We start from the raw sequence: 21055 nt of genomic DNA, 5'->3' as shown, positions 1-21055 counted from the left end.
CTGCAGGATGCTCATAGGTTGCCACTAACATTTACTACTCGTGGCTATAAATATTTAAACAAACCCGGCAATTGTTGGCCCACTGAATCAAAATGTTTGGCTGTTGCTGAAGGAAATGTGGGAAAAACCCAAGACAAGGTGGTTTCATCCTTGTTTTCCACCCCTGTGTGCATGTGGATCCCAGTCTGCTTTGTTCTTCACAAATGGCATAGGATGCAGGCAGTTAACCCAATAAATGAAATACTCACTATTATTATTCACCAGGAATGATCATCTCTGGCAGGCTGGCAGGACTGAGGGGCTCCATCCTTCCTGGTGCTGCTGGGAGGGCTCAGGGAACACCACAAAGAGCATTTGTCAACAGGCAGGGGCTGGTGATCAGCCAGTCCTTGTGGTTTTCTTTTTTTTTTTATTTTTTAATAATTGACACAATAATTTTCTTCCACACCTCTCTGTACTTTAATCACCTCTAACACGGACGCTTCTCGGGTAATTTGACCTTTTCAATCTCTCTGTACACGTCCCCCAGCAGCCTTTGGGCTGAGAGCAAAACAAACACTAAAATTAAACGTTGTTTTTAATCCTGGGTATTTTTGGTAGTGCTCTGCACTGCTGCTCCTTATTCCTCCAATCCATTTTTTGGCAATCGCTTCTCAGACACTTTAAACTCCTTCATCCATGAAATGCTCTTTGGGGAAACAGGAGCCAGAGGAATTCTCTGAAACCCTCAGCATCACCTCCCTGGTTTGGGTAATTTTGTTTGTTGGTTTTAAAACTGTAATGAGAAATGAGCTCCAAAGGGAAGTAGCTTTAGTGTGAGGGGTAAATAATTAGAAGCTGAAAAAAAAATCCCATTTTTTTCAGTACAATGAAGCAAGAGAGAACTTTGACATTTCAACGCTGGTCAGAGGAGGTGATGCCCACACCCCTCAGCCTGTTGGGGACATCTTGACACATGGAGCCAGCAGCAAATCCTCATGGTCTTTGTATAAAAAGAAAATATTTCAAATGGTTAAATGCTCCCAGGGTGAAATTTGAGGCAGTTTCTCTCTGCAAGGACACCCACAAGAGCATGGCCAAGGCCTCTCCAGCACAGCCAGGGGAGCTGCAGGTGCCTGACCCCAGGGATGGGGCAGAGCAGCTCCTGAACAGGTATTTCTTGGATCATCAAAATATTTCTTTAGGTATTTTCATCTTGTACAAGGAGTTTTGTAGTAAAATCCTTAATTTCAATTGTAATACAATCAAATTTTAAGGAAGAAAGAGGAATATTGGTTTCCTGGGTTTTGACTTTTTTTAATATTAAAAGAAAAAAAATAGACAAAGAGTAATAACTGAGCAGAGCCTCACATAAAAAGACCTCCAACATTTCAAGTCCGTTTTCTTTGATTGAGAATTAATTGAGCTGGTTTGGTTTGTACAGCAGAAAGGCAGAGTTGGGGTCTTGGGTTGGAAGAGAGCACATGAGGGTTCCCAGCAGCAGGAATGTCCCCGTGGTTTGTGGATTTGTTCACCTTGTGGTTGCATTGAAGGGCCAGGAGTGCAAAGGGAGCATAAAAACATCCCCGACCCCATTCCATGGGGGAATAGCAACAACGGGAATAGGAACAACAACAGCAGTGAGCAGTGGAATGTGCCCCAAAAGGCAGAGCTCCTGTTGGTGCTGCAGGGCTCGGGGTCTGATTTATGGGGTCTGCACAGCGAGGGGAGAGCAAAACCCCTCCATGCCCCCGGAGCTCCTGCCATGGTGCTTGGGATGTGCCAGGACAATCTGGGTGGCACAGCCCCAGAGCTGCCTGGGTGCTGGCTGCTCCTGAGGAACCTGGGGCAAGATGGGAGTCAGGATGTGGATCAGGAGTGGGATCAGGAGTGGGATCAGGAGTGGGGTCAGGAGAGGGGTCAGGAGTGGGGTCAGAACTGGGGTCCCACTCCTGGCACCGATGGGGTCCCTCCTGCACCGTCAGGATCCATCACTCCCAAGCCAAAGCCATGCCCTGTCCCCCCACCTCGGGGTGCCACACCCAGGGCAGGGGGGCCTGTGGGGTGCTCTTATCTCCCCGTGATAACAAACTGTGGGGGTCACCCAAGCCCTCTCTCTGCCCGTCCCCGTGGCCGCCGGCGTCGCTTCCCCGGCGCGTTGGCTGCCAACAATTCATCTGCTGCCTCAGCTCATTATCTCTGTGGCGCAGCCAGGACATGTTCTGGGTGGGAGAATTTGGGTCAGTGGGTTTCACAAGCCGTTCCTTGAGATGCCCTGGCACGTATTTAGCGTTTGGCATTCCGTGTGGGAGCAGCCACCCATCCCCGTGCCCGTGTCTGTGCATCCTCCCTGCCCCAGGCGAGTGTCACAGGGACAGCAAGGGGGGCTCAGGCAGCCCCAGAGAGTGGGTGGGGAGAAGGCTGCAAGGGACAGACAGAGCTGGGATGTTTTCAGTCTCCTCCTGTTTTCTTTTGTGCAAATCTGAATATTTTATCTGGCTGCGTGCATCGTCCCTGAACTTAAAAATAGCCGGGTTCCTTCCTGGTGGAATGGAGCAGTTTGCTTTTTCTAGATTTTTCACGCAGATTTCTCGTTCCCCTCACACCCAGTAATTGCTGCTGGAGCCAGGAGGGCGCGGGGAGGGTGCCTGGCCCTGCACACACACACTCCCCTCCCCTGTGCCGCGGGGACAGGGCAGGTTTGGGCATGAGGGTGTTTCCCACCTCCCCAGGCTGGTGCGTGGTGCTGCTCTGATCCCACGGGGTGCTCAGGACAGGGCACTGATGGGGACAGCAAACCTCAGTCCTGCTCTTTGATAACCAGCCAGCCTGTAGTGAGAGAACCCATGAGGGGCACAGGGCTGGTGAGGAACACACTGGTGCAGGTCATGGAGTGATTAACACTCAGTGCTTAAAAACAGATGGAGTTTTGGGGATGGCTCCTGGAGTTTGGTTAACTCTCGTGAGATCTCCCATTCTCTTTGGTTTTGTGTAGGGGACAATGAAAAACAAGGACTGACAGACTTACAGACAAAAAATCTCATTTTCCTGCTACTGTGCCAGAGCTAGGGACCATCACAGGACAGGAGGGGAGGCACACCTGAGCTGGGGTGGGGAAGCAAAGCTGTCTCCAGCAGCCACATCTGGGGTGCATCTCCCCTCCTGGCTCTGGGCTGGCTCAGACCACGGTGGGTGAGGAGCCATCACCCTGTGCTGCATTTCCAGAGCAGGTGGCACTGATACATGGATGCATCTCCTGGCATTCCCAGGAAACCTCCCTGACAAAGGACACGTGGCAGTTTGGAGCCTGGGAGCAGCTCTCCCTCAGCACATGGGCTGAAGGAATGGGTGGTACCACACAGACAGGTGCCAGCAGCACCTCCTTCCCTTGTGCACTGTGAGAGCTGTGCCCAGAACTGTCCCCAGAGCTGTGTGCAGAGCCTCTGAGTGGTGACACGGTGTGAGCAGTGCTGGTGTGGCCCGTCCCCACAGCCTCTGTCATGCACTCTGCTCCCCAGTCCTGCAGCGCTGGGAGATGGGATGGCTGAGGACACGTTGCTGGGCCCACAGGGGACACTGGTAACTGGAAGTGACACGTGCCAGACTCTGTCACCTCTCGCTGGCTGCGCACACAGCCCTGCCAGAGCTTCTCTGACATTTCTTGTCCTGGTGTTTATTTTAAAAGAATGTGACATTCCAGCTGTGCAAATGCCCTCTCCTGAGCTGGGGATGCTGTGCTGCAGAGATGCCTGTGCAGCCACTCTGTCCCCATTCCCTGGATCTCCAAGGTCCTGACACATGGCAGGGATGGAGCTGTGGTGCCAGGACGAGATGAGCAACAGCACCTCATCTTCCTCAGCTGCTGCCTGGGCATTGAATGCACTGACACGAGGGATCCATGTCCCCAAACACAGAATTTTTCCCTTCTCCCATCGCCAAAGGAGCAGCAGCTCCAGGCTGGGAGCAGCGGGCACAGGACCCATCACCCTGGCAGGGAGGATGAGGGGGCTCACCACCATCTGCAGCACCTCAGAGCCCTGGAACTCCATCCAACCCCTTCCCTTGCTGCCCTCCCTGTGGGGAATTCTCCTCTCGTGTTCCTGAGTGCTGAATCCTCACGGCCCCGAGCCCCTGGAGTGCTGAATCCTCATGGCCCCGAGCCCCTGGAGTGCTGAATCCTCACGGCCCCGAGCCCCTGGCGTTCCCGGCTGGTGTGAGCAGCTCCCGGCTCGTTCCCAGCCCCTCGGGTGCTGAACTTTCCCCTCCCCCGGCTCCCCCATCCTCCCCCAGTCTCTCCACCATACGGACACAGCTGAGCAGCTACCAGATATTCCGAGCCGTGAAGGTTGATAAACAAAAGTGAGATAGGACATGGCACCAGAAAGACCTCGGCTAATGGAATTTTTAAGCTACTTAATTTGGGGGCTTGTCAACCTTGACAGCAACCCTTTAATAAATGATGTGTTGTAATTCCCACCCAGTTCCCCGGCTGCGGGGGCCGGTGTGGGGCTGGAGGGGTGGGATTTGGCAGCTGGAGATGCCCGGAGCACAGGGGATGGGGCTGGGTGGGCACTGCGGGGCTGGGATTTGGAGGTGCCCGGAGCACACGGGATGGCGCTGGGTGGGCACTGCGGGGCTGGGATTTGGGGATTTGGCATTTGGAGATGCCCGGAGCACAGGGGATGGGGCTGGGTGGGCACTGCGGGGTGGCAGCGGCTCCGCAGCTCTCCCAGTGCTCTCCCAGCTGGAAGGGGATGGGGACTGGCATGGGGGGACACAGCTGTAGCCCAGCGCTGGGCAGGGGTGGCCGGGCTGTGCAGCCTCTGGTGATGCTCTGGACGCGCGGAGCAGCCGCCGAGGGGAGCCCAACAGGGCAGAGTGAGGGATGAGCAGCCCCCACGGAGCCCAGGGACCCCGGAGCCGGGGGAGGGCGGTAAATCCTCCTCCCCAACCCTCAATCTCTGCGCTTTCCTCCGGAATAATCCTGCTGGCAGCTGCCGTGCCAAGGCGTGCGAGTGCCACCCAGTGTCTGCAGCGAGGGGACCCCGCGGGAGCGCAGCCCGGCCGGGGGATGGCAGGGGGGCACCCGGACACTGCGGTCCCCCAATGTCCCCACAGAACTCAGCAAACCAGAGAGCAAACCCCAGCCCGGGGTGCCCCCAAAGGAGCTCCAGTCACCACGGTGGCATCGGGGCTGCTCCAGAGGGGGCTGCAGGCGGCTGTGGCAGACCCCGGGCATGGCACAGACCCTCACCAAGTGTGATATAGCAAAGGTACCCCTGCCCACTGCCAGCAGCCATGGGGGCGGGGCTCAGGGGGCACTGGGAGATCCCCGGGATCTCTGTGAATAAGCAAGGATGGGTGTCCTGGAGCCTTCTGCAGGAGGTTTTGCTCCCGGCTGGATGGAGGCAGAACACGTGTTTGGGAGCATTTATAGAAGAGATTTAAGGAGTTCTGGTCCACTCCTCATCACTCTGTTGTGCGAACTGAGATGTGGCTCTGGAGTTGCTCTGCTCCAGCCCTGGAAGCCCTGTCCCTCCTCATGCCCAGGTCTGTCACACACTGGGCTCACATCTGTCACACCAAACCTGCCCGTCCTCAGCACCGTGCCTGTGCAGGACCAGGCTGGGCTGGCAGAGCCAGGGGGTGGCACAGTGACACCCATCCCCTGCCATCCTGGGGGTCTGGCTCTTGCTCTGGCTCCTAAAGACCCCCCAGAGAATGTCCCAGAACAGCTCAGTTTAGGAAGATGAAGGAACTGGAGTAAAACTGAGAAGAGGAGATGCAGCAAACCCGCTGGGCATTCCTCATGGAGGCAGCAAGGAGGGTGGAAACCAGCACCTGTCCCCAAGGTTCACCGGAGCTGTGGAGCCACTGGGGAACAAAGGTGTGAGGAAGAAGAGTCCAGGCTAGGAAAGAGCCAGATGGCAGCAGCAGGGAGCAGATGGGAGATGGAAAAATCATCCCATGGCTGCATGGAGGGGCATCCCCCAGCCCCAAGAGCCATGGTGCTGCCACAGGGATGGTGAGGAACCTGCCCAGGGCTGGAGAGGCAGCAGCACCCAGAGCAGGCTCCTGCCCACAGCTCCAGGCTCCTGCAGCACCTCTGGCTCCAGCAGCTGCCCTGCTCTGCTGTGTCCATCTGCTGACAGCTGGCTGTCCTTGGAAAGCCTCCTTTCTTTGGAAAATAATGTGTTTGACTATGAGGATTTGTGAGAAATTGGCCTTGTCTCCCAAAAACTCAGCCATCACCTTCCAGAGCTCCATTCACAACACAGGATGGGCTGGAAAAGGGTGTCCAGTATCCTGGGAATGGTACCAGGGAATGGCACCAGTGATGTACCCCAGAGCTGGGCTGCAGGATGGGAAGCTTCCACTTCTGGTGGCTTGTACTGACCCTTTAGCCCTGAGGTAAGAAATCTCCAACTAAGAATATTTGGGGAAATTAGCTGAAAATCCCTCCTAGGTGTGAGACGGCTGAAATCACATCTTAAAGCAAATTTCTCATTTCCCAAGTCATTCCTGCTGCCTTTAGAAAGGAGTGCAGGAGGCCCTGGTGCTGTGGGAAGAGGGAAGGGGATGAAGAGCCAGAGGACAGAGCAGGAGCAGCAGCACAGGGCCCAGACCAGGCGGGGCCAGATGGCTCCGAGCGCTGCAGGGAGGGACCGGAGCCACCCGGGCCAGCTGGGCCCAGCTCCCAGCAGCACTCACCGAGGCTTTATAGCCAGGGAAATGAATTTTTTAAGAGTCCCTCTATGATCTCTGGTCTCTGGTGTTTGGCTGAGCAGTCAGGTGGTCTCCAGCCACCCGACTCCACGTCCAGATGGCAGCGAGAGGTGGGGAAAGCAGCGCCTGCTGCAGAGCCTCACTCCCAGGTGCTTGCTCTGGGACCGACATTCCCAGGTGTTTTCTCTGGGATTCTCACTCCTGGTGTTTGCTCTGGGACCGACATTCCCAGGTGTTTTCTCTGGGACCGACATTCCCAGGTGTTTTCTCTGGGACCCTCACTCCTGGTGCTTGCTCTGGGACCAACATTCCCAGGTGTTTTCTCTGGGATTCTCACTCCCAGTTTTTGCTCTGGGACCCTCACTCCTGGTGTTTGCTCTGGGACCAACATTCCCAGGTGTTTTCTCTGGGATTCTCACTCCCAGTTTTTGCTCTGGGACCCTCACTCCTGGTGCTTGCTCTGGGACCAACATTCCCAGGTGTTTTCTCTGGGATTCTCACTCCCAGTTTTTGCTCTGGGACCCTCACTCCTGGTGTTTGCTCTGGGACCAGCATTCCCAGGTGTTTTCTCTGGGATTCTCACTCCCAGTTTTTGCTCTGGGACCAACATTCCCAGGTGTTTTCTCTGGGCTTGCTCTGCAATCAGCAGCAGCTTTTCTGCCCATCCCACTGCTGGACACCAGGGCTCTGGAGGTGCCAGATGGACACAGCTCATCCTGCAGCAGGAGGAATGCTCTGAGTCTTCTCCCTGTGCTCTGGTGATGTTTTGGGCTCCTCTCTCCTGCAGGAGGCTCAGCCTGTCCATCCCGTGGTCCCGGACAGACTGACAGCTCTCTGGGAATCAGCAGCCTCTGCTTTCCCAGCCACGGTGGGTCAGGCTGCCAGGGAAGCAACACTTCACCACTCCAAGCAATTACTCAGGATTTTATCATTCAAAACTCAAACCAAAGCCTATAAATAACCAGGATCTCTGTCCTAATAGCTGCATTTCAGCGTATTTTTAATTATCATTTTATGAATGGGTGCATTAGAGGATATTTAAATACCACGTCAGCCGTGCTGGTAATGAGGCAGGATTGTTACAGGCCAGGGCTGGCCATATATTACCCCAGTATATACATATGCTTCGACATCACTTTTAAAAATTAGCTATTTCAAGCGTAAAATTATAATTGGTTTGTCTAATAAAAGGATAAATAAATATCTATTTAACTTCATTACTGTCAAAGGCAGGAGGCTTTTCTCCATTGTCTCCTTAGGGTTTTATGGCAGAAAAGCTAATTAGCTGTAATTGGGTGGATCCAAGGCAGGGAAGGCAGGGGCAGCAGCAGGGCTGGCTGGGAATGGGGCACCAGTGGCTTTCCCGGACTGGTGTCCCAGTCTCTGCAGGGATGGGAGTGCTGCTGGCATCCTGGGCAGGCTCTGCCCCAGTGCCCAGCCCAGGGGGTCTCTGGGGTGGTGCCTTTGGAGTGGGGTCACCTTGAGGTCCTCGTGTGGCTTCCTGTGTTTTGATGGCCCCTCTGCCAAGCATCCCTCCATTGTCTGATGGGCACTGGGATCCCATCTGCTGCCCAGAGCTTGTTCATCCCTGTTTTGGGAGTGATCCTGCCCCACACCCATGCACACATCCCACATTTTCACCTTTAAGCACCAAAGCTCCAATGTCTCCTGACAGCAGCCACCTGCATGATACAGGCACCAGTCAAGACCAGGTAGCAAAAGGGATGTGAATGTCCTTTCTGGACAGTTCTTTTCTGGAGAGTTCTGGCACCCCACACAGCCCAGGCTGGAGCACAGACCCTGCCCGATCACCCCAAAACATTCTGAGCCCCCTGGAGCAGTGAAGGTGTCCCTGCCCGTGGAGGTGCAGGGATGAGATGCTCTGTAAGGTCACGTCCAGCCCAAACCATTCTGTGATTCTGTTCCCTGTTTTTCCCTTCTCCTCTCCCCCAGGATCCTCCCTCCCAGCCCCTGGGGGAGGGATGGTGCCTGTTTGGGGGCAGTGGGTGTCACACACAGCCATGCCTTGTGCCTGTGTACAAATCTCCTTTGCATATGGGATTTGACACAAGGAGAGAGAGGAGCAGGCCTGACACCCGTAGCAAATCTCCAAGCTGCCAGCAACAGCTTTCCTTTTTTAATGTTTTAGAGGAAAGGGAAAAGAAGGAAGGTTAATAATTGCACGTTGGCCCCTGGTGATGTGCTGGAGGTGGAGGGGGGAGTGTCTGTGCGGGGGCATCAGCGCAGAGAACACGGCCTGGGTTTGCTGATCAGTTCTGCTTGTTGAGTGTGATCCAGGGCTGGGAGAAACACCAACAGACAGCGTGGAAAATTAATTTTTAATGCCTTTTATTAGCGCTTAAGCCATTCTGAGAGGATGAAATAATCCCTGTTTAGGAAGAGTGCAAAGGTCTCACAGGGCTGTCAGGAGCTGAGTCACTCCACAGCCAAACTGATCCAAATGTGTCTGAAACCTTCGGGAGCCCAATCCCCCACACACCCCCAACTCCTGCAGCATCTTCCTACACAGCCACTCAAAATAGAGATTTCCTCCCATGGAAGGGAGCCAAGAGCTTTGTCTCCCCCCTTCCACCCTCTGTCACAGTGTGTCAGCACTGCCACCAATGCAGGGACAAGCACTGGCAGCAGGTCCTGCACGTCCTGCCAGGGTGGGGACAATGTCCTGAGTGATCCTTGCAGGTGGGATGGGCTGGATCCTCCTACAATGGGCACCAGCTCCTCCATCCTTTGTGGCACTGGGGGTGAGCAGGAGAGGCAGGGCTGTCTGTCCCTGGGCTGTGGTTTCTGTGCCCTGCAGAGCCACTGAGGCAGCTGGGCAGGACTGGGAACAGCTGCCACCCATCCCAGGAGCCCCAGCAGCCCCAGGCTGGGACGGGCAGGGAGGGGATCCCATCCATGTCCAACCCTGGCAGCACAGTCACTGCTGTAGGGGAGGCTACAGGTCAGGATGGTGCTGGACAGCCAGAGCTCTCCATTGCTCCTCCACTCCCCAGGCCTTGGAAACAACGTCTTAGTGAGGATGGAAAACAAACTTACCAAGGCTGGAGGACGGGAAGGGCTGGAAGGGGATCAAGATCCAGCACTGGGCAGCCTGGGGCTGTTGGAAATGGGTTTGTTTCCCTGGGGATGGTGCTCACAGGGCGACCTTGGTGGTGCCACTGGCCCCACAGCCACGTCTCCTCCTTGGTGTGGCAGGCACCCACCAGGGCCAGCTCACACCAAGCTGTTCCAGGCAGAGGCAGCAGCCACAGGCAGGCACACAGAGCATTCCCTGCTGGGCTCCGTGTCCCTGGCACTGCCAGCACCCAGCAGGGTGACAGGCCCTGCACAGCCTGCCCACGGCTCCATTTCCACAGGAACATTTCAGCCAGGGGGAGCAGGGAACTGAGCTTCTTTCCACTTTAAAAATGCCTGTATCAGTTCAGTGAGGAACTAACACACCTCCCACGTGAGGGCTGAGGGCTGCCCCAGAATCAGAGCTGCGGCCTGGCAGGAGGGACAGCAAGAGTGGAGAGAATTAAAACCTGTATCACAACACAGAGGCACGAGAGGGGCAAGCCAGAGCCGTGAGATGACCCCTTTTTGTTCTGGAATGTATTCCCTGCTGCATCCGCTTGCCTTTCTGTGCATGCATTCAGCACTAATCACACATTCCCTGCCCACTTCTGATGAATTTTATCTCTCTGTGTGTTCATGAACGTGTGGATCTCACACACACAGAGGTGCATCCCAATACATCCATCCTGCAGGTGTGGGTGCAGCACACCTGAACCTCAGAGATCACCCACATCCCTGGGGTAGCCCAGGCTGAGAGCAGCAGCACAGCAAAGGTGAGAGCCCAGCCTGCACTGCCCACCTGCCCCAGCACCCCCCAGGCTTGGACACTCATTCCAGGGTGCCAGAGGTCTCCCCTCAGGAGGAAGGAAGCTCCAAAGAGCCTCTTCACATGATGAATTTTAACATTTCTCTCCACATCCAGCCCGAGCACAAATCCCCTCAAAAGCCCAGCCCAGCGCAGCAGAACTAATTTGAAATGTCAGCAGGGTCAAGCCCGGCTTCCCCAGCCATTAACCTGCCTCTCAACTCCACACTCCTATTTATTTACATTGGCACATATTTATTTAAGCCCCCGATCCCAGCTCCAGGCCGGGACTGGTTGGGAAGGAGGAAATTCCCTCCCTACAGGGCCTGAGCTGCTGAGGGCTCCACGTTCAGGCCATGATGTGCAGGGTGGGAAGGGGGCTCTGCACAGAATTGGCTGTTCCAGCCCAGTTTTCTGGTCGTGTTTTTGTTCAATTCCTGTCCAGAAGCAGAGGGCACAGCCTTGGCTCTGCAGGCAGATCTTCCACAGGCACAAACCAGGGGAACTGCTCCAGGACATGGATTCATAGAGCTCTGCATTCCCTGGCTTTTCATCTCTGCTTCTGCTCCCAAGCAGATGAGAGTGCAGGGACTTTGGGAGTGCTTTTTCAGGTGCATTTGCTGCAGAAATTTGATCCCATTCCTGTTTTATTTCTGGTTTCCCAAGCACCGTGATGGACCAGGAGACCTGGAGCGGTTCTGGATCCAAATTCCACCAGACCCACCTGATCTCTGTCTCTGTCTCTTCAGCACTGCTGCAGCTTTGTGCTGCCCATGGACAAAACCAGAATTCCTTTCTCCCTGCTGGGCATTGTGCTGCTCCTCAAAGCCCTCATGCCAGTCCCCCACATGTCCTAGACCTGTGCCACTGTCACAGGTGAGCCAGCCCAACCTGCTGGGCACAGGACAGACACCAGCACAAGCCCTTCCATGGGAGAAGGACCTCCCAAGAGCACCAAGATCCTCCTAAATGCTTTTCCACCGGGATGTGCCAATTTGGAGATTAAAACCTCCTGCTGAGACATGCCTGGGACCAGCTGGGACTGCTTATGTGTGAGTGGGTGCAGAGTGGGTCTCTGGGAAAAGGGAGCCCCAGATGGATGGTGGGGAGGCTGGAATGAGGATGGTCTGGCCTGGCTGAGCCAGCCTAGGCAGGGCTGGAGCATCTTTATCACAGAGCTTTGTCACACCAGCTCCCTTTCTCTTCCTTGTGCCCAGCAGGTGCTTTGCAGGGAAAGCAGAGTTTGGCTGCTCTCCACTCGTTCCTGTGGACTCACACCTCCTGGATCCCCAAGGTCTGGGCAGGCTGGACCAGCACATCACCAAGGGGGCTGTCCCACCTCCCCCTTCCTGCTGGGCAGCAGCTTGTGTGCCTTGTGAACACAGCCTGACCTTTCTTTTTTTAAATTCCTCTTCTCATTGCTTCCTTGCATGTTCAGTTCGAGGCTGTGGAGCTGGCTAGCCTGTGGTTTTGAAAAAAAAAATATTTTGAAAGCCCTGGCAGGGAATTAAAGGAGTTTGGAGTAACTTGAAATTAGCAGGACGATGTGAGACAGATGTTGTGAAGGCGGGAAGAGGAGCTCACTTGCTGTGTCTCCTCTCTGCTGTTGTTTAAAAGACCTTAATTTGATGCTTTTTTCTTAAAAGGAGGCACCTCTAGGTCAGGATAATGAAATCACATTGTCTTCTTATGATATTCCAGCACCTTCTTCTCTTGCTTTCCTCCTCCTCTCGTGTTCTCCCAACCCACAGGGCATGGATCTGACTCCTGCAGCCCAAGCTGGCTCCAGGCGGCTGGGTAGGGGATGAAAGGGGAAAAAGCAATAAAAAATGGAGTGGTTCTCCCATTTCCAAGCTGATCTGAGGGAGGGCAGGTGGAGGAGCCTCCTTGGGGGTGCTCAGTCTCCTGCAGCTGCAGCAATTCCCCTTTCAGGGGTGCCCTGCCACCCCCAGCATGTGAGAAATGAATTTGCAGAGAAACCACTGCTGCACCAGGGCAGGGGGAGAGGGCTTTTAACGAGGTTAGGCTGCAGCTGCTCCTCCTCAACAGGACTGGAATGGGGCAGGGAGAGGAGCTTGGAGCTGCCATCATCAGGGAGAGGGATCCCAAATGCCCAGGAATAAAAGGCAAGACAGAGGTTTTGAGGCAAAAAGCCTTTTGCCAGCAAAGCTTTCAGTGGGTGAAGGTACAGAGCACCTGCCATCTCCCCAGAGGTGGCGTCTCCACTGCCAGGGCTGGAAATAGCCCACGCTGGGCTGGAGCAGGGCTGTTCTGCAGCAAACCAGTGTCCTGTCCTGCTCCTGCCTCCTCCTCCTCACTTCCAACCTCCCTGTGATTCGGGAGCTGCAGCCCTGAGCCCTGCCACAGCCTGATGGTGCTGTGGGATGGGCTCAGAAGGGAGCCCCAGCTCCCAGCCAGCCAGGGGGGTCTGGCCTGGGAAATTCATGGGTTTGGATGCTGTAAATGGTTGTGAAACCCCCCCCTCAGCTGGCTCTGGGTGCAGGGTTCATGCAGGAGGCAGTGCTGTCTGTGGATGCTCCAGCTATCCAGGGAGGTCACAATGACAACCAGTTATTATAAACAACCTGCAGGTGGTGTTTGTCTAATATCTGTTTTCTTGTTATTCTCATAAGGTTGTTTACAAATGGGGTGTCTTGTTAATTAGCCAATCAGGTGAAATGTATTGATTAAATCACCAATCAGGTGCACCTGTATTGATCAGGATGTAAAAGAATACAAAGAATATGTTTGGATAAAGATGGGTGCTAATGCCACCCAGCCTTCTGATGGCTCTGTGTCATTTCTCATTAAACAGTGACATCACCTCGTGTTGCTCACAGCTGGGATGGCATCAGAGGCAAACACCAGCCCATAAATGCAGCTTTATTTGTCATTTGGAAAAGCAAAATCCTTGTCTCTGTAGCTAGAGACACCAGAGACAGCAGGAGTTTGGTCCTGGTGGGAACAAGCTCCTCTCCGGGTAACTTCAGAAATAACAGTGGCAGAGCTCCTGAGCACTCCCAGGAGAGCAGTGCAGGTTCTCACTCTTCCCTGCACCTTTGTCCTTCTGTCCAGGCCAGGCAGAGCAGGTGACACGAGTTGGCTGTAGTGACACAACTGTGCTGGCAGAAGGTGCCAGGCTCTAAGGTTGCCGTGGGTGATGCTTTCCCCATCCTTGCTGTTTGCTGCCCAAATCCCCCAATCTGCTCAGCTCTCCCCATCCCTCCTGCCCAGGGGGAGCAGCTCAGGCTGTTCCCAGCCTCGGGTCTGTGCTGCTCTGCAGAGAGAGGGGAAGGGGAGCTGCTGGGTTTGTGTGCAGGCTGCAGCAGCCCGAGGCACTCTGCTCCTCCCTGCTCTGCCCCCGGGGTCCTGCTCCTCGTGTGAGAGCTTGTACTGCCTGAAAGGTGCCTCAGGGCTGCCAAGCTGCCACCTCTGCCTCGCTGTGCTCTGCTTGAGTAATGCCAGTGAGGTTCAGCTCTGATGGCAGTGAGCCCCACTGTGCACTCCCTGTGCAGAGGGGCACATCCAGGGGGCCCTGCAGCCACCCCCAACACAGTTTGTGTGTTTGAGATGCTGCAAAATCCTCCTCTCCTTATGAGCACCTGCAGGGATGCTCTGCAGAGCCTCAACGCCTCCCGGTGCCCCTGGACCAGCTCTGGAGGAGCCACCTGCTCCTGCTGGTGAGGGGTTCCATGGAAAGGCAGCTCAGAGCCACCTGCTCCTGCTGGAGAATGGTTCCATGGAAATTCCATGGAAAGGCAGCTCAGGGCATTTTCCTGTAGCCCCAGGGCACTTGGCACTGCCCACCATGGCATCCAGGGAAGCCCAACAGCCCCTGCCAGCTGTAAGGATCCATAAGCCTCAAGGAGCCCAGGCTGAGAAAGGAGGAAGGGCCAGTGGATGTGAATTATCAGGAGCTCTGCTGGCTCCCTTCTGTGGCACACAGACCCCCTGGCTCAGTGCTTCCCCCAGCGCTGCTTCTGCTCCAGGCCATGCTGGGGGGAAAGGAAAGCCTGGGAAGTGTCTGTGCAGGAAAATCTCCATGGCTGTGTGCAAGGTGATGTATGGATCCAGATATGTGTGTTTATAAAAATGTCCTGCAAAAACCAATATTTGATGCAGCACAACCTCCAAGTGTTAACGATAATTAATGGGAAAGGGAATTAAATGGAAATAAATGGGAAATGGCTGTTAATGAAGAGGTGTTGTGGTGCTGGTGGGATGAAAGGTAGTGAGCAGATCTCCACTCTCAAGCCCCCTTCTCCACCCTTTCCTGAGCCCACTGCAGCCCTTGCAAGGCCCCCATTGCCCAGTTCTGCCCCAGGCTGGGGGGGATGTGCCCCCAGCCCTCCCTGTGGACACTGCATTGAGGGACAGCAGGGCCAAGCACTGCCAGAGAGGGCTGCAACACCTCAGGGACTGCCCCAGCTCCCCAGGGACCTGCTTGGTGAGCTACAGCAGCGCCCCATGGTTCCCAAAGCCTCTCCAGGGAGGATTTGCTGAGGATCATTCAGCTGAATTCCCTTGGCCCCAGTGCCAGGGGTCTGTGCCTCATCCCTCTGCTTAAACTCCACGGGGTCTGTGGTGTTTGCTGCTCAACCCACAGGCAGATGAGCCTTGTTGGAGCCCTGGCCATGGGGAGAGGGGGCCTGGGGACAGACAGACATCCCATTCCATTGGCAGGGAGTGATTTTAGGATTTCCTCCTGTTCCCCACTAATGCAGCCCAACCAGCACCTTTCCTCTTTCCCCTTTCAGTGCATGAAACAGGTGCTGACAGAATTATTGGGCAGGCTGGGGGAGGCAGCCCAGGGCTGGCTGGGTGGCCCCACGGTGCTGGGCTGTGCTGCCACGTGTCCCTGACAGCCCCACAATGCCAGACTGTCCCACCCCATGACCCTGCCAGCTCCCCTGTGACGGAGCACAGGGAGTGGGGGCCTTGCTCTGGCACAGGGGGACGTGTGATTTTATCACCCTTTGCAGCATTTTGCCCTGGCAGCTTGTCACCAGCCAGGCTGTTAAAATCCCCTTGAGAAATGAGGGATTCATGGCACATTACAGTTTATGGGATGGTGCTTCAACCCCAGAACCAACCCACTCACCCCTTGTGTCTGGGCTGTCCTTGGGCTGGGAAAGGGACAAGGATGGGGCTGAGGCCAACAAAGGGGAAATTCTGACCCCCTGTGCCACAACTTAATGGTGCCAAGTGCCAGCAGGAGCCGTGTGTCTGTCCTACCCCTTCCCAGAGATTTTGGAGGAGCAAGAACAAGGATGGAGGGTGGGAGCTGCAGGAATTGCAGTGCCTTCTCCTGGCTCTTCCCTTACATCCCCTCCCACATCGAGGAGGGGCAGCAGGCAGGCAGCTCAGTGCAATGGCACCACAAAGGGAGGGCAGCCCTCGGAGATGTTGAAGCAAGTCAGGAATGAGGAGGCACTTGAGGAAATCCAGCGTGTCTGCTTCGTGTATTTGACCACACCAATTCCTAACAAAAGAAAACCCGAGCTCATTACACAGAAACATCAAACCAGCCAAGATAATTATCTCTAATTAGTGCTAATTTAAAAGCGAGGTCTGTTCTAGAGCTGAATTGTTGCATATTTCATTAGTTCATTAGATGCTGAGCAGACAATGCAGATAAGAGGATCCGTTCACTGGGATGATATAAATTTCATCCTCCCTTCACTGCAAAGACCTTGGGGGTCCATGTTCACAGCACACAGCATGTGAGGGGCCACGGAGCCCAGACAGCCCCCCCTGCATCACTGTGAGCTTCATCTGCTGGGGAATGCCCTGGAATGCTGCATCAACTGCAGAAATTAAAGAGACACAGAGAGAAACGAGCAGTTTGTCAGTCAGTGTTGTCATCTCTCTGTCTCCAAATATCACTCAAATCATTCTGGGTGTGCTTCGGGGCCTGGGTGGGGAGGAAAGGTGTTGGGCCCTTCAGAGAAATGCTGGGCCCTTCAGAGAAATGTTGGGCCCTTCAGATTCACCCTTGGGACAAGGAGAAGTCTCCCAGGTGGGGAGAGGTTCCAGTGAGGATGTGCCTTGGGCTGTCCCATCCTCCCACAGGCAGCAGAGAGGGGGCAGAGTGATAACCCAGGGTGAAATATGCCCCCTGTCACCTTCAGTGAACTGTCAGCCCCTTTCCCATCTCACTTCCACCCTTTTGTTTCTCTTTTCCACACCGTTTTCCATCTCTTCTTCACCCATTTTCCACCTCTTTCTTTCTCCTTTCCCATTTCTTCTCCGTCCTCTTTTTTTTCTCTTTTCCACACTGTTTTCCATCTCTTCTTCACCCCTTTTCCATCTCTTCTCTGTCTCCTTTCCCATTTCTCCTCCAAGCCTTTTCCGGTCTCCTCCATCCCCCGGAGCAGTGGAGGTTCCTGTGCAGCACTTGTCCATCCTGTGGTGTCACACCAGGAATTCTGGCTGTCCCCTGAGGAACCCCAGCAGGAGCCAGTGCCAGGATGCTGCCGTGGCCATCTGCACCAAACACATCCATGCCCAGCCCAGCTCCCATCCCTGCCCCCTTTCCCTCCTGCCACAGCCCTGCCTGGCCCTGGGCAGCCACTGCTGATGAGATCAAGAGCAAAACTGGGCACTTGAGTGGTGATGTGTGAGCAGGAATGAAGGATTTGGCTTTCAGATCCACTCCAAGATTGCAGGAGAGTAACCCTTGCACAGGCAGGATCCTTGGGAGACTGGAAAACAGCCCCTCCCTGCACACTGCAGGGTTTCAGTCAGATTAACCCAAATTTATGGCTCTTGCAGCTGTAACTGCCAGTGGGGCCTGGGCCTGGCTCAGAGCAAGATTTTGTCAAGTGAAAGGCAGAAGAAGTTTTAATCCTCGAGAAGTTCCTGAGCAGAATCCTGGTAATTGAAGGAAGTTACTGCAGGTGTTTGAAGCTATAATTAATCTCTGAGAAAGAGAGGAAAGCTTTGAGTCCTTTGAAGGAGCAAACCTGGGAGCTTTAGAGCATTTCAGAAGGGAAAATTGAGCAGGGATGAGCTATGCAAAGGCAGGAAGAGTTACTGGTGTCAGCTTTGGGAAATGAGAAGCTGGGATGGGGGGGACAGTGGGAACCCCCTGGCAGGAGCTGGGTAAGGGAGCCCAGAGCAGGAGTGCAGGGGAGGGAAAGGGGGAAATGAGGACACCTGGGTCACCCCAAATACTGGGATAACATTCCAGGCATCAGACCTGAATCCCAGACCTGGTTAGTGAGGTTCCTGATGCTGAAATGCTGTTTGTTTTCCAAATGATGCTGCAGAGGCTGGGAGGAGAGAGCAGGGTGTCAGTGGGAGCAGCACCAAAGAGCCTGGGTACAGCACCCAGAAGAATCTATTAGTTCATGGCTGCTTTTCCAGATGGGAATGGTGATTTAATGAGCACAAAACTGATTTATTGATGACTCAGGAAGCTCACCTTGCTAAGGAGACAGCTCATTGCTGCCTGGTCCCTGCTCTCCCTCACTGCCAGCTGGGCCAAAGGGCAGAATTTGGGGAGCAGGAGCTCGGGGAACTGGCACAGGAACAGGCTTGCTCATGTCTGAGCATCCTCTGAGTCCCATTTCTACAACACCACCCTGAAATCTGCCTTGTTTCTCCTGCTTTAACCCTGTGTGTGCTGAGGATGGGGCTGGAGATGCTGCACTCTGAGAAGCCAGCACTGGTGAGAAGGTGCTGAGGTTTGGGATGAGATTTTGGGGAGGTTCTTTCCTCAGGCTAGGAACCACTCTCCCAAACATTCTCCAGCAGCATCCTCTGGCCTCACCTGATCCAGGTTCAGGAGAGCTCGAGGTGAGGCTGGAAGTGACCACACACCCTCCTGGCCAGGTGAGGTTGTCTGTGATGCAGATATCAGTGAGAGCTCTCTCTGACCATCCTTCACTGGTGGGTTCCTGCTGCCACCACAGGACACAGCCCTGCCCAGGCAGCACAGCTGGGGTGGCAGAGCCCTGGGCATGATGTTTGGAATACAAACATCAACATCATCAAGCCCTAATCTAAAAAACAACATCAAAACAGCTCAAAATGTTGGTTTGTTGGTTGGTGCTGTGCCCTGCCTGAAGCCCCCCCTGCTCTGGTTCCCCTGGCCCCCTTGGTCCTCCTCTCCCCCAGGGAATGGTGGAGGCTCCACTGTTATCCCTCATTGTGTCTCCCTCAGCTGCCACCAGAAGGAATGTTTGGATTTCATGCTCAATATTCTGGATGCAAGCCGAACATCAAAACCTCAGCAGGGTGCCTGGGAGCATCTGAGGGAGAATATCAGAGGAATCTGTTTCTACAAAGGAAAAGAAACCAACAAAGCCTCTGTTTGGGGATGGTCTTTTCATCCTCGCCTGTACATACAAGTAATAACTTTAGACATGGGGGTTTTTTTATTATTATCACCCTTCCTGATATCAATCTCTCTTTTTCATTATAATAAATATTGATTTGTGCTGTTGGAAAATGACTTCCCCAATCAGCTGCTGATCTTCCTGCAGGCACAACGATGGGATGGGGACAGTGGGATCACAGTGGGATCATCATCCCCAGGAACAAACGCCCTGTTTGTGCCCCCTCCCTGCCAGCAGCACCAGGGGATGCAGCTCAGGGCAAAGAGGACATCTGGGCTCCTCTGGGTGGAGGTGGCTGTGGTGGGGGATGGCTAAAACAGCCCCCCCAAATCCCACTTCTCCCTTCTCTCTCCTGCCACAAGGCAGGACAAACACCTCCATAAACCACTAATGACAGCTTTTCTTGTCAGTGAACATTTTCTTACTCCCAGGCATCTTCAGGGCTCTGGCCTCATTCCTCTGCCATGTGTGTATCATTCCCAGCACAGCTCTGGGGCCACATTAATTCTCTTCCACGTGGAATTTGTTTTGTGCCTGCAGAAATGTGCTCGGGCTGGTGTAAGAACTGAAATAAAAATAGCTGCTTTCCCCAGAAGAGCTCTCTGGTTATCCAAGATGGATCAAACCCTGGAGCAAAGGGAAAGGTAACACCAGGGGCTGGATTGCAGAGTCAGCCCTCGCTGAGCATCCCAGTTCAGCTGTAACTCAGGGTGGATTTGGAAATGGGGACAGTCAGGGGAGCCAGGGAGAGGAGCATTGCTTGGGAAGAGAGCACCAGGCAGCTGGGAGGAGGAGGAGGAGGGGATGAAGGCAGTTGGAGCAGGGTATCACTGAGCACTGGGCTTGATCTGTGCCCTGCTCAGATGGGAGAGCCAGGGCATTGTGAAATCCCAGAACTGTTTACAAAAGGTTGGAAAAGCCCATGGAGTCCAGCTGTTCCCCAGACTGCCAAAGCCACCACTGTCCCATGTCCCCAGGTGCCACATCCACGTTAAATCCATCTGTTAAATCCCTCCAGGGATGGGAACTCCACCACTGCCCTGGGCAGCTGAGCCAGGGCTGGGCCACCCTTCCCATGAACAATGTGCTCTCATTATCCAGCTAAACCTGCCCTGGCTCAGCTTGAGGCCATTCCCAGCACCACACACCACAGAGCTGGTGGGACCCTGCAAATTACAGCCCTGTCCAGTCCCCATCTTCCAGGCCAAGCCCTGGCTGGGATACGAGTGGGAAAATGCAATTTTCCAGCCCAGCAAGCCCTGCACCACCTTTGCCTGAGGCTGAGGAGGAGGGAGACTGAGGAGGGGGTTTGGCAACCCCAACATTTCCAGTCTCTGCTTGGCAAAGAGCAGGCTTTGCCCCGAGATGTCAGAGCTCCCAGCCTGAACCATGAGTGCAGCCAAAATCATTTTCATGAGATATCAACAGGATCTACAGGAATAAAGGATAACAGTGTTTGCTTCTAATGCAGGGAGCCCGTTTGAGAGCCAGAGCCTCGGCTGGGAGCACCTGCCAGCCCTGGAGCAAACCACAGGCAATTTCTGCTGGGGAACAAACCCACAACCTTCTTGTTTCACACCCTCCCTGTGCCCTCAGGCCCTCCCAAGCAACGCCTGAGCCTGGGGGGCCACGGGGAGGGAGGGAAAACAATCGTGTTGCATTTTAAGAAGTGATTTTTATCAGAAAGCTGCTATTTATCAGTTTTATTAAAGTGCCATCTCCCAGACTCCGGGGTCATGAGTTAATCTCGGCTTTCATTAACTAAAAACACACGTTTCTCACAGTGGGAGCTGAGAAGTTGGCTGAAGTGAGGAGAACCTGGCAATGATTTCTGCTTCCCAGGACCCTGTTTGGGGGAGAAAGTGGCTCTGGAGGCTTTGCAGCTGATGGAACAACATTGGGCAATCAGCTGGGGCTCCCACAAAAACCCTTTGGGTGCTGTGCCCATGTGGATGCCTGCCTGTCCTGCGCACCCAAAGGGACATCACCGTGGCTCGGGGGCAGTGCCAGCTGTCTGGGCAGAGCCACCCAGCTGAGAACAGCTCCACCAGAGGAGTTTTGCCCTGTGAGGATCCCTGCAGCATCCCAGCCCCATCCCCGGCCCCCATCCCGGCTCCCCGCTGGC

Source organism: Melospiza melodia, chromosome 16 (assembly GCF_035770615.1).
Source record: "Melospiza melodia melodia isolate bMelMel2 chromosome 16, bMelMel2.pri, whole genome shotgun sequence".
Classification (NCBI taxonomy): Eukaryota; Metazoa; Chordata; class Aves; order Passeriformes; family Passerellidae; genus Melospiza; species Melospiza melodia.
This window is presented reverse-complemented; position numbering follows the sequence as displayed.